This window comes from Rhipicephalus sanguineus, chromosome 10 (assembly GCF_013339695.2).
Source record: "Rhipicephalus sanguineus isolate Rsan-2018 chromosome 10, BIME_Rsan_1.4, whole genome shotgun sequence".
Taxonomy (NCBI): Eukaryota; Metazoa; Arthropoda; class Arachnida; order Ixodida; family Ixodidae; genus Rhipicephalus; species Rhipicephalus sanguineus.
The window spans coordinates 141,686,169-141,695,904 of NC_051185.1; the positions used below are offsets into that span (position 1 = coordinate 141,686,169).

The window sequence follows — 9,736 nt, forward strand, 5'->3', positions numbered from 1 at the left end:
GACGTCTCTCTGCGGCCTCGCGAGCTCTCACCGCAGGGTCTTGGCGGCGAGCCCGCGATGCTGTTGCCTTGCGAGCCCACCGCTCCGGGGGGGGGGGGGGGGGAGTGATTCTTGATAATAATAAAAAAACAGGAAGTGAAGAAAAATGAGAGCCCCGCAATTGTCTATCTCAGGGGATGACACCTCAGCAGTAGCTCTCAGGGGGATGGGATAAGGAGGGATTAAAAGAGTAAAAGGAAAGAGTAGGAGTGGGGGATCCTGTCAGCGAAGTTCATGGACGGGGCACGATGAGCCGGTGCACGAGGACATCACGGAAAGGCGAGCCTTAATCGGTGAGAGGTGTTCGGCTTGGCTGACGTGGGAACCGTCACGGCACGACAATCGGCCAGAGGCACGGACATCACAGAGAGTCGAAACTCAATCCGAGAGAGGTGCAGGGCGTAGCGGACGACGCGACCACCACGCATGAAATCCACCGAGAGAATCCCCTCCGCTCCGCCGCCTTGTCTTCTTCGTTCATGTTATTAGTATCGAAGCGTACTGCCTGAGTGAAGCGAGCGCCGCATGCTACAGTTGGCTATGCTATATGTGGTTTTGCCTGCGTTATTATCATCATCAAGGCTCTCAAAGAACAAGAGGAAGAAGGCATCTCTTTCACGCGAGCGTGCGCATGCTACAGTTGGGTATGCTATATGTGGTTTTGCCATCGTTAATGTCATCATCAACGCGCTCGAAGAACAAGAGGAAAAAGACCTCTTTCGCGCGAGCGTGCTTATGCTACTGTTGGCTATTATATGTGGTTTTGCCTGCGTTAATATCATCATCAAGGTGCTCGAAGAACAAGAGTGAAAGACTTCTCTTTCGCGCGAGCATGCTCATGCTACAGTTGGCTATGCTATATGTGGTTTTGCCTGCGTTAATATCATCATCAAGGCGCTAGATGAACAAGAGGAAGACTTCTCTTTCGCTCGAGCTGCGCCTGTATCGGTCGCCTCTGAAGGCTACGCTTACGGCGCGGGACTTTGCCCCAGCTTAAGAACCTGGCGAGCCAGTAGCTCCTAAAAGAAAAAAGCGGTCGTGTAAGTCCTCCTAATAACTTCGGTGCAAAATCTGGCTGTTATCAGTGCCGGTATGAGAAAGACGGGCAGTTTTTTACGCATGCGCAGAGGATGACGTACTGCACCGGACAGCATACATATATGTGCAAATTCCAAATTCTAACTGTTGGAAGTTTAGCGCTCGTGCTTGTCTGTTTTTAGCGCTGCAGTAATTTGAAAAGATGTAACAATACGCCCAACTCGCCACTTTAATCACTCCGTGCCCGTTGATGTTTTCCTTTTCTTTGCTTTTTTTATATTTGACTCTGTTGCAATGCCATGGCGATTGAGGGAAGAAAGGATGTAATCGCAGACGCTCTTTTTCTGCGGGTGACTGTAAGAGCGTACATATGAGAATCATTTCTCCCAGTCGTCAGGTTGCTCGCTTCCCAGATTCACATCCCTAAAGTACGTTCACTATAGGTCTACGCCGTCTACAAGCGCTTAAGTCGCCCCGCCCCATGTGGATCCGGATTCTCGCTTCATCGATCGAACAAAAGAAATTGCGCCGAGAACGCCGCACACGTGTGGTGGGATAAGGACGGGCTTTTCCCGCAGCAGTGATTGGTTGTTTGCTTGAGGAAATTTGTATATACCAAAAGAGGCAAGCAAAAATGAAAATTTTTGCGGATGATCGTGCAGTAACTGTCTAGATCGAGCAACTGCCACCTGAACGGTGATTATCGGTGAATTTGAGAAGTATAAAGAACGGGAAGAGAGGACGAGGACACAGAAGGACTCATGGTTCGCTTGTGATGTGACTTGATGTGATGTGATCTGTGATGTGACTCGAAAGAGTTCGTCACTCGGCCCCACACACCGGCACTATCCGACACGCAGCCGCAGCAATCCCGTTGTCTCGCAGGAAAAGAGAGCGGCAGTTGGGAGAAAAGAGAAAGAGGAGAAATTACGTCACGTGAGAAAGAGAGAGTTTAGCTGTCTGCAAGGTCACTGTTGTGGTCTGAGGAGGAGGAGGAAACAACTTTAGTGGCGCCATTAAACGCCATGGGGTCAAGGAATGAGGAAGACCATAGGCCGCTCACGGTGGCCGAAAGTCATTTTGCTGCGGCGACCGTTATGGCCCCAGCAGATGATTCGGAGTTGTTCTTCCGGTCGTGAGCTGAGCGCGGGGGAGAGGGGTTGGGGTTTGAACCCCCAGAACCACCACCCCTGGCTACGCCACTGCAGACTCTACTGACATTGCTCGGTGTATGGGGCACAGATATGCCAAGAAAGCAAATGGCCGATAGTCATTTACTTATTTCTAGGGCAGTCATGCTACCATTAAGGCTGTAGAACGCTGGGAGATATGAGAAGTTGTATATTTCGTTGGATCCCGCATATATTATAAAAATATACGCCAATTTCAATTTCATTCCGCATAACCTAAATCGAATCCTCAGGATTTACGTGCCAAACAGAATAAGATTGGGCGCGTTTGAAGGAGCTCGAGCGCGCTATAGCCGGTGGAGTGCGCTCTTTTAAAAAGCAACAATGGGTGCGTGATTATGGAGCGCACTCTACGCGTACCATAGAGTTAATATACTGACTCTAGAGGAAAAGCTGGGCCACGAGACCTATAACCACAGGAACGCTGACATCTTGGAACGTTGTCATTCTTGCCAACACATATCAATCCTAAAGAAGCATCTGCACAATTAAAAACTTGCGGATATTGTTTTGTGTTTATTTTGAATATTTCTACGAAAGAATACGACGGCTATTTATGCACTTTACTGCGCTCGGAAAGGAGCGTTTGCAGGCTCGTTAACTAGATGGCACCACCATATCAACACTCGCGAGTACGCGAGTGTGTGCTTGCGGCCGATTGCGCCGGTTTGCGCGTCGTGTTGAAGCCCCTGAAACTTCGTTCGCGTCGTGTATCTCGTAGTTGTCACAGTGTCTCGTTGCGTGCGTTTTCTGTCGCCGCATACCACTCGACTTCATGTGACAGCCCCCTTTTTTTTTTTTTTCGAGCTGGAAACTTCAGTGCATCAGTGCAAACCAGGACGGACGGCAAAGAAGAGATGAGACAAGCCCTGAAAGTTATGTACGAACTAGTCACAACCGATTTTTTAAATACTTTTTAACGGCGATAAAGCTTCGTGGGCCGTGTAACTTTAGTTTCGATTGAAGCTTTCGGGAGATGTCTCACTCACATTCGCCGCTGCATGCTGCAATCGACATTGTTCTGCTTTACGGCTCTCTGCGCTGAAGAACGGCAGCAATGTGCTGAAAAAGAACGTGGATACAGGTGTCACGCCATTGCAAGTCGAATCAGCGCGCGACCACGGCCTACGGACTTTGCTTCGAGCTGCGAATCTGTCGGGTGACCTTTGTGCCAGCGAACGGAGAAACTTTGGTAGGGAGTGCCTAGTAAAAACCATGCACAACCGTACACTAACACACGGCTTCACGCATCAAAACACAGCTGATGCGCGTAGCTGGCTTAGGTTGGTAGATTAAAACTGATTACCACCGTCAAATATAGCGAGCGTCTCAGGGTCTGGCAACCCTGGTAACGATCGTTTTGTTCCATCATGGCGGAACCCATGCGGTTATAGGTTTCAATGCATGGGCCCTATGGGGAGCTTTTCCTCTAGAGTCAGTATATTAACTCTATGACGCGTACTACGTGCTCCAACTCTGAGACGGTCATGGATATAGTGTACTAGAACAGTACACTATAGTCATGGAGGAAGGAATACTAAGGAGAGGCCCTGACGTCACATTCGTGAAGCCTCCACATCGCAAACACCCGCATCGCCTCCTAGCGAAGGATCAGCGAAACATTACGCGATTTCCGTTGCGTCGTTTGCAAGCGCATGCGCGCATCGCGAAACTTTGTAGCCTTTTTTTGTTTGTTTGTTTTTCGCCGTGCAAGCGGCGTAGTCGATTCACGCGTGCTGCTCCTTCTGTGTGTTCGTTAGGAAAGCTACGCAATGCCCAGCTGTTGCGTATACCCTGTGAAAATCGCGTGCACTGCGCACAGTACCGGGCGTCACGTTTCATGTGTACGTATATACGTTCGCTTCATTACTGATCACTAAGGCATGGTATTTGCATGCGGATCTCTCGGATGTGCGCTCTGTTGCTCCTTACTCGTTGTGTCAACTCGGAACACACGTAAAATATAGTTTTTGGCGTCTGACACGCCGTACATACCATGCGCTGAAGGCATCGTACGTTTTAGAGGCTGTGTCGTTCAAACGAAAGGACAATAAACTTTTGTTGTCGTTATCGGACTACGTGATGTGTGTATTGTGCGGTGTGCGCTCGCTGCGTGCCTGTGCTGTGTGCGCACTGGAATTACAAACTTTACGTGCACGATCGCGTATACAATACAGCGGTGTCCTCTTTTCGACGTGAAGTTACGTCAACTATAGGTTGGCGTTGCGCCGAATAGCTACTGTGCTCACTCCATATACACGAGCAAAGAACCGCTAATCGGGCAATAGATCTGGAAATCGGGCTACGAGAAAGGAAAAGGCCTAACGCCCAGCAGAACGTGTAAGTCACTGCTAGGTGAGTTTGAGTACGATAAGGCAGGGGCTGAATGTTTTTGATTACGGCACGTACCGGTACTTTCTGTACTGTTGCACAAAAACGCTCCACGAAGAATTTCAGCACGCAGTGCTCGGGCCTGCCACGCACGAACAGCCTGGTAAACGTCTACTTGCAACATTTTACTGCGTGCGAACCGCACAATACGCGCTAAGTTTACGCCGGGATTACAAATCTGCGCAAAAGCTAACCACCGCGGAGAGCACGCCGCGGGGCGTCTGCTGTTTTGTTTGCCCCATACCGGTTTGTTTGCCCCATAAATCTGACGTCACTTCCGCCACACTTTTCGCAATGCATTGGGATACGATAGGGCCTCTCCTTAGTTTTTCCTTCCTCCATGGAGACGGTGCACGAGAGCTCGCGCCTGCTATGGCTCCGGAAAAAATGGCGTGTTTCCGACTCTCTGATGCAAGTAGGGTCCTTAATGCAAGTACGCTCTCCCATGCGCTCTCCTTAGTATATTAACTCTATGTTTCCCGCTCGTTCCTACCGCCGCCTAGCGGAGTGTGTTCTTAGGCACAGGGGCGTAGGCATAAATTATTATTATTTTTTTTTTGGGGGGGGGGGCACCTCCTTGATCTGAAGTGGAGGCCGGGCAGGCAGATGTGGTCGAGTGTCATTTTGGGCTCTGTATGCCATGGCAAAAAAAAAAAAAATCGGGCGGGGGGGGGGGGGGGGGCATGGGCCCGGTGTGCCACCCCCTACGCTACTGCTCAGGCACGATCGCAAACTTTGCGCGTTGGCGTGGTTCGAGGTAGCACGAACCGAAAATGACGGCCTACTATTGTCGGACGCACAGGTACGTACCCTATTCCAGATTGATGACAACTAACAGACAATAACGCCAAGGAAAGTACAGGGGGTGTTATCTGTAGTATTTAGAATGTAATGTGAAGAAAGTAAAGTGGACGAAAAGATGACTTGCCGCCGTCAGGACCGAACCTGCGACCTTCGAATAACGCGTCCGATGCTCTACCACTGAGCTACGGCGGCGGTCATCCTCCCCCGTCCACTTTCTGGGTATATTTTGATTAAACCTAGTGAGTGTTAGTCAGCGCCAATCGCAGCCATGGCGGCAAGTCATCTTTTCGTCCACTTTACTTTCTTCACATTTACATTCTAAATACTACAGATAACACCCCCTGTACTTTCCTTGGCGTTATTGTCTGTTAGTTGTCATTAATATTGTGTCTAACAAAGATAAACGAGCCCTTGAAAAATCATAGCTTTCCTTCTATTCCAGATTGGTCACAGTGCGGCGACTTCCCGTTTCTATGTGTACGCGTACTTCTGCATGTTCTCATGTTATCCTGCGACAGGGTACCTCTGAGAGCAGCAAGAACAGCTTGCATATCATACGTAGCTGCTGCTGATTTCGTTGTCGAGCGTCAAGTTGTACACGACTTCGCCATCGTTTAGCGAGAACTGCAGAAGATTGTTTACCAGAGACGCTACCTCAACATGCGCGCCAAGTGCGATATCGGATGCGGAAGCAACATAACATTCGCCATCCTACGCGCCCGTGTCGCAGTGGAGAGTCGGCGCTAATATTGACCACCAATGTGCGCTTGTATCTAATGGCGCATGTGTTATTGCATTTCGGCCTCGTCGAAATGTTGCGGCAGTCATAGGCATGCGCAGAGGGGAGGGGGGGGGGGGCAGGAGGTTGCCCCCCCCCCCCCTATTCACCTAAGAAAGGGGGGGGGGCGATCTGCCTTCGCCCCCGTTGAAGGGGAACCCTGCGCACGCCTATGGCCGCAGTGGTTGGTAATCGAACTGGCGTCCTCGAGCTTAGCATGCAACACCACGGCTGACAAGCGAACAAGATGGGTGCAAGCATCACCATTCTCTTGGAATCCAGTCAATTACTCTTAATGACCAGCGGTTATCTTGCCTACAAGCTACATGCCCTGTCTTCTTGATGTCGACTAAGATGTCCTTAACACCCGTTTGTTCCCTGACCCATGTCCGTTAACGTTACACCTATCATTTTCCTTTCCATTGCTCGCTGCGTCGTTCTCAATTTAAACTGAACCCTCTTTGTAAGCCTTCAGGTTTCTGCTCCGTTGCACACCTGTGCAATTATTTACATTTGTATTGTTTTTGTTTAATTACGTGGTTACTGTATAACTTACGTCTGTGTTCCACATAATTTCATACCCTGAAATATACCCTTATGTGATAATGATGATGATGACGACAACAACAATGGGGATGATGGCGAGGAGGAGTAGTGGAAGCATTTAGTTCAGCAAGAAAGACGTTACCTCGCAATCAGTATAGGTGCGTGAAAAGCACACTGCGACTGATTGTGTACTGATTGCGGGACGGCAGCTGTTCGAAGTACGTGCTTAGAATCTTTTGAGTCTCTGAGATGGGCCTCAATGCACTCTTCGGAGCAGGATAAACAATAAATTTGGTTCGCAAGTCGCAATGCGTGAACAGAGGGCTCCGATAGAAGATCAGTTTTACGTTGCAAAAGAACAAAACTTGTTCGTTGGCCCCGCTGCCAAATTAAAGAAAGAAAGAAAGAAAGAAAGAAAGAAAGAAAGAAAGAAAGAAAGAAAGAAAGAAAGAAAGAAAGAAAGAAAGAAAGAAAGAAAGAAAGAAAGAAAGAAAGAAAGAAAGAAAGAAAGAAAGAAATTTCGAGCGAACAACACTGGACACAACAGAAATTATATACGGGCCAGATAGAAAGTTGTTGAACCTAAGTGCAGGAAGAACACGCCTGCCTGTAGTATGGCGCAGTCATGCATGCAGGCATCTGCAAATAAAAACTTCGCGTACATTTAGGACCATTTCTATATAATGTACAGATCGATTATGCTTCACACTTTTCGCAGAGGCAATGAAAAATGATACATGTGCTTCCACTTTAACTGACTGTTTTTTATTTGCAATGCCATATTAGTGCTCTACGTGGTCGGTGCTAGCTTTAGTGAAACGTCGTGGCGAAAGTTATTACGCTGCGCGCCTTAACAATGACGCAGATTCGCCTTTGTCCCCTTGCTACCTGTACTAGCTCGCCGAGAAAATAGACGAATCACAATTTCGTGCGCTTTTCTCCTGTCAAGACGCATGTGGATCCAGTCGCACCAATACTCAGACTTAGCGAAAACGTTATCTTACTACATTCACGCCGACGCAGCCGTCAACAGAACAAACGTATGTTGTAGACAAAAATCATATATGAAATTATTCATTGGCTGCTTTCGCACGAGGACAGTGCATCCGTATTCAACTGATGTATTGGACAAGTCTACGAGCCGTCTTACACATATTCATAGTCATAGGCGTGCGCAGGGTTCCCCATTAGGGGGGGCAAAGGTTCATCGCAGCGCCCCCCCACCCTACTAAGTCAATGTATGGGGCAAATTTTGCGCCCCCCCCCCTCTCTTAGGTGACTAGAAGGGTCAATGTACGGGGAAGATTTTTGCCCTTCCTCTTATGTGATTAGGGGGGGCGGCCGCCCCCCCTGTGCGCACGCCTATGTCCATAGCTATGTAACATGATAGTGGGGAACAAAGACACGGGCGGGACGTTGGCGTCTTTCTCTCATCGCTGTATTTGTCAACAACGACGCCAGTGTCACTGTCCGCCAGAATCACGTTACATCATGATCAGCCTGACTGCGCCCACTGCAGGGCAAAGGCCTCTCCCACGATTCGCCAATCAACCCGGCCCATGTGCTTGCCGCGGCCATGTTGTCCCCGCAAACTTCTTAATCTTATGCATGCCCACCTAACTTTCTGCCTCCCCCTCGCGCGCTTGCCGTCTCTTGGAATCCGCGACTAGCGGTTATCGTGCCTACGCGCTACATGCCCTGCCCATGCCCATTTCTTCTTCTTGATTTCGACTGAGATGTCCTTAAGACGCGTTTATTCCCCGACCCGCACTGCTCTTTTCTTGTCCCGTAAGCTTACACCCGTCATTTCAAGGCGAAAGCCTCTAATGTCTAATACTCGTGGTGTCCGACCGCCACCGTCCGTCCGTGCCCTGGAACGGTGCGAGCTGTGGCCTCTCCCCTTCACACTCTCTCAGCAATCACGTGATGGCACAGCGGCGCATAGCAACAGTTGCGCGTTGCTCCTTCCAACGCGCGTTGCGCCAATGTTGCGCAACGCGGCGGCGGCGTCCAGCGGCGGCGTCCGTCGGTGGAGTCGAATGGTCACAGGCTTTCGCCGAAAACACTTAGAAATTTACAAAGTGTCCTTCAATTTTTCCTTTCCGTGGCTCGCTGCGTCGTCCTCAATTAAAGTGGAACCCTCTTTGTAAGCCTCCAGGTTTCTGCTCCGTACGTAAGTACCGGTAAGATACAGCTGTAATATATCTTTCTCTCGAGAGTGGAAACTACCATTCATGTTCTGAGAACGACTGCCAAATGCACTCCACCCCATTCTTATTCTTCTAGTTGCTTCAGTCTCATGGTTCGGTTCCCCTTCACTACCTGTCCTTTATTTATTTATTTATTTTATTTATTGATACTGTCAACCCACAATGGGTAATTACAGGAGTGGAATAAGTAAAAAAAGAAGGAACATACAAGAGTGCTACTTTCTTTACAAAATAACGTGCTGTACAGATGAAACAACATAGATCAATAATATTATAGAAGTTTCAAACATGTTCGAACAAGTGAGCTATGCTAAAATCGTTGATCCTCGGCGTACATAATGAAAGAGAAGCGTTGCGCACAAAGGCACACACGTCTACTAAGTAGACGTATTCCTTTACCTCCCACATGAATACCACGTCACATCGCTGTAATCAAAACCAAATATACTATACTACGCTTAGTTACACATACCTGTCTCGAAGTGTTTCGCTGGAAGTTGCGTCGTCCTTGTCCTCAGGAAGTGACGAGGTCTCGCACTCTGGCGTGTGTATGCGAATGAGATAGCTTGATGCGCAGCACGCGTTAACCTTTCTAGCGCGCTCTCGCCGCTCGGCCGTGTATGGCGCCGTCCCGAGAGACGGAATTCATATCCCCGACAATCACCTGCCAAGTGGTATAGTCCGCTGTTAGGATTGAGAGAATGAGAGTGGTGGGCTTGTTTCAGGAAAAATATAAAATA

At 49.0% G+C, this 9,736-nt stretch overlaps 2 protein-coding genes across 3 annotated transcripts in view; both read right to left on the reverse strand.

The window, feature by feature from the left end:
• LOC125760108 (uncharacterized) overlaps positions 1 to 9,736 on the reverse strand; it is a 250,705-nt gene that overhangs the window by 137,851 nt on the left and 103,118 nt on the right. The window lies entirely within an intron of this gene.
• The window catches only part of LOC119372509 (D-amino-acid oxidase), a 236,917-nt gene that overhangs the window by 130,564 nt on the left and 96,617 nt on the right, over positions 1 to 9,736 (reverse strand). The window contains exon 1 of one of the 2 annotated variants that reach the window (XM_049419790.1): positions 9,469 to 9,496. The exons of the other annotated variant lie outside the window; for it this stretch is intronic. The gene's annotated coding sequence lies outside the window, so the exon portion shown is untranslated. Of the gene's footprint in view, positions 1 to 9,468; positions 9,497 to 9,736 lie in introns of those variants that run through there. 2 annotated transcript variants of the gene reach the window in all.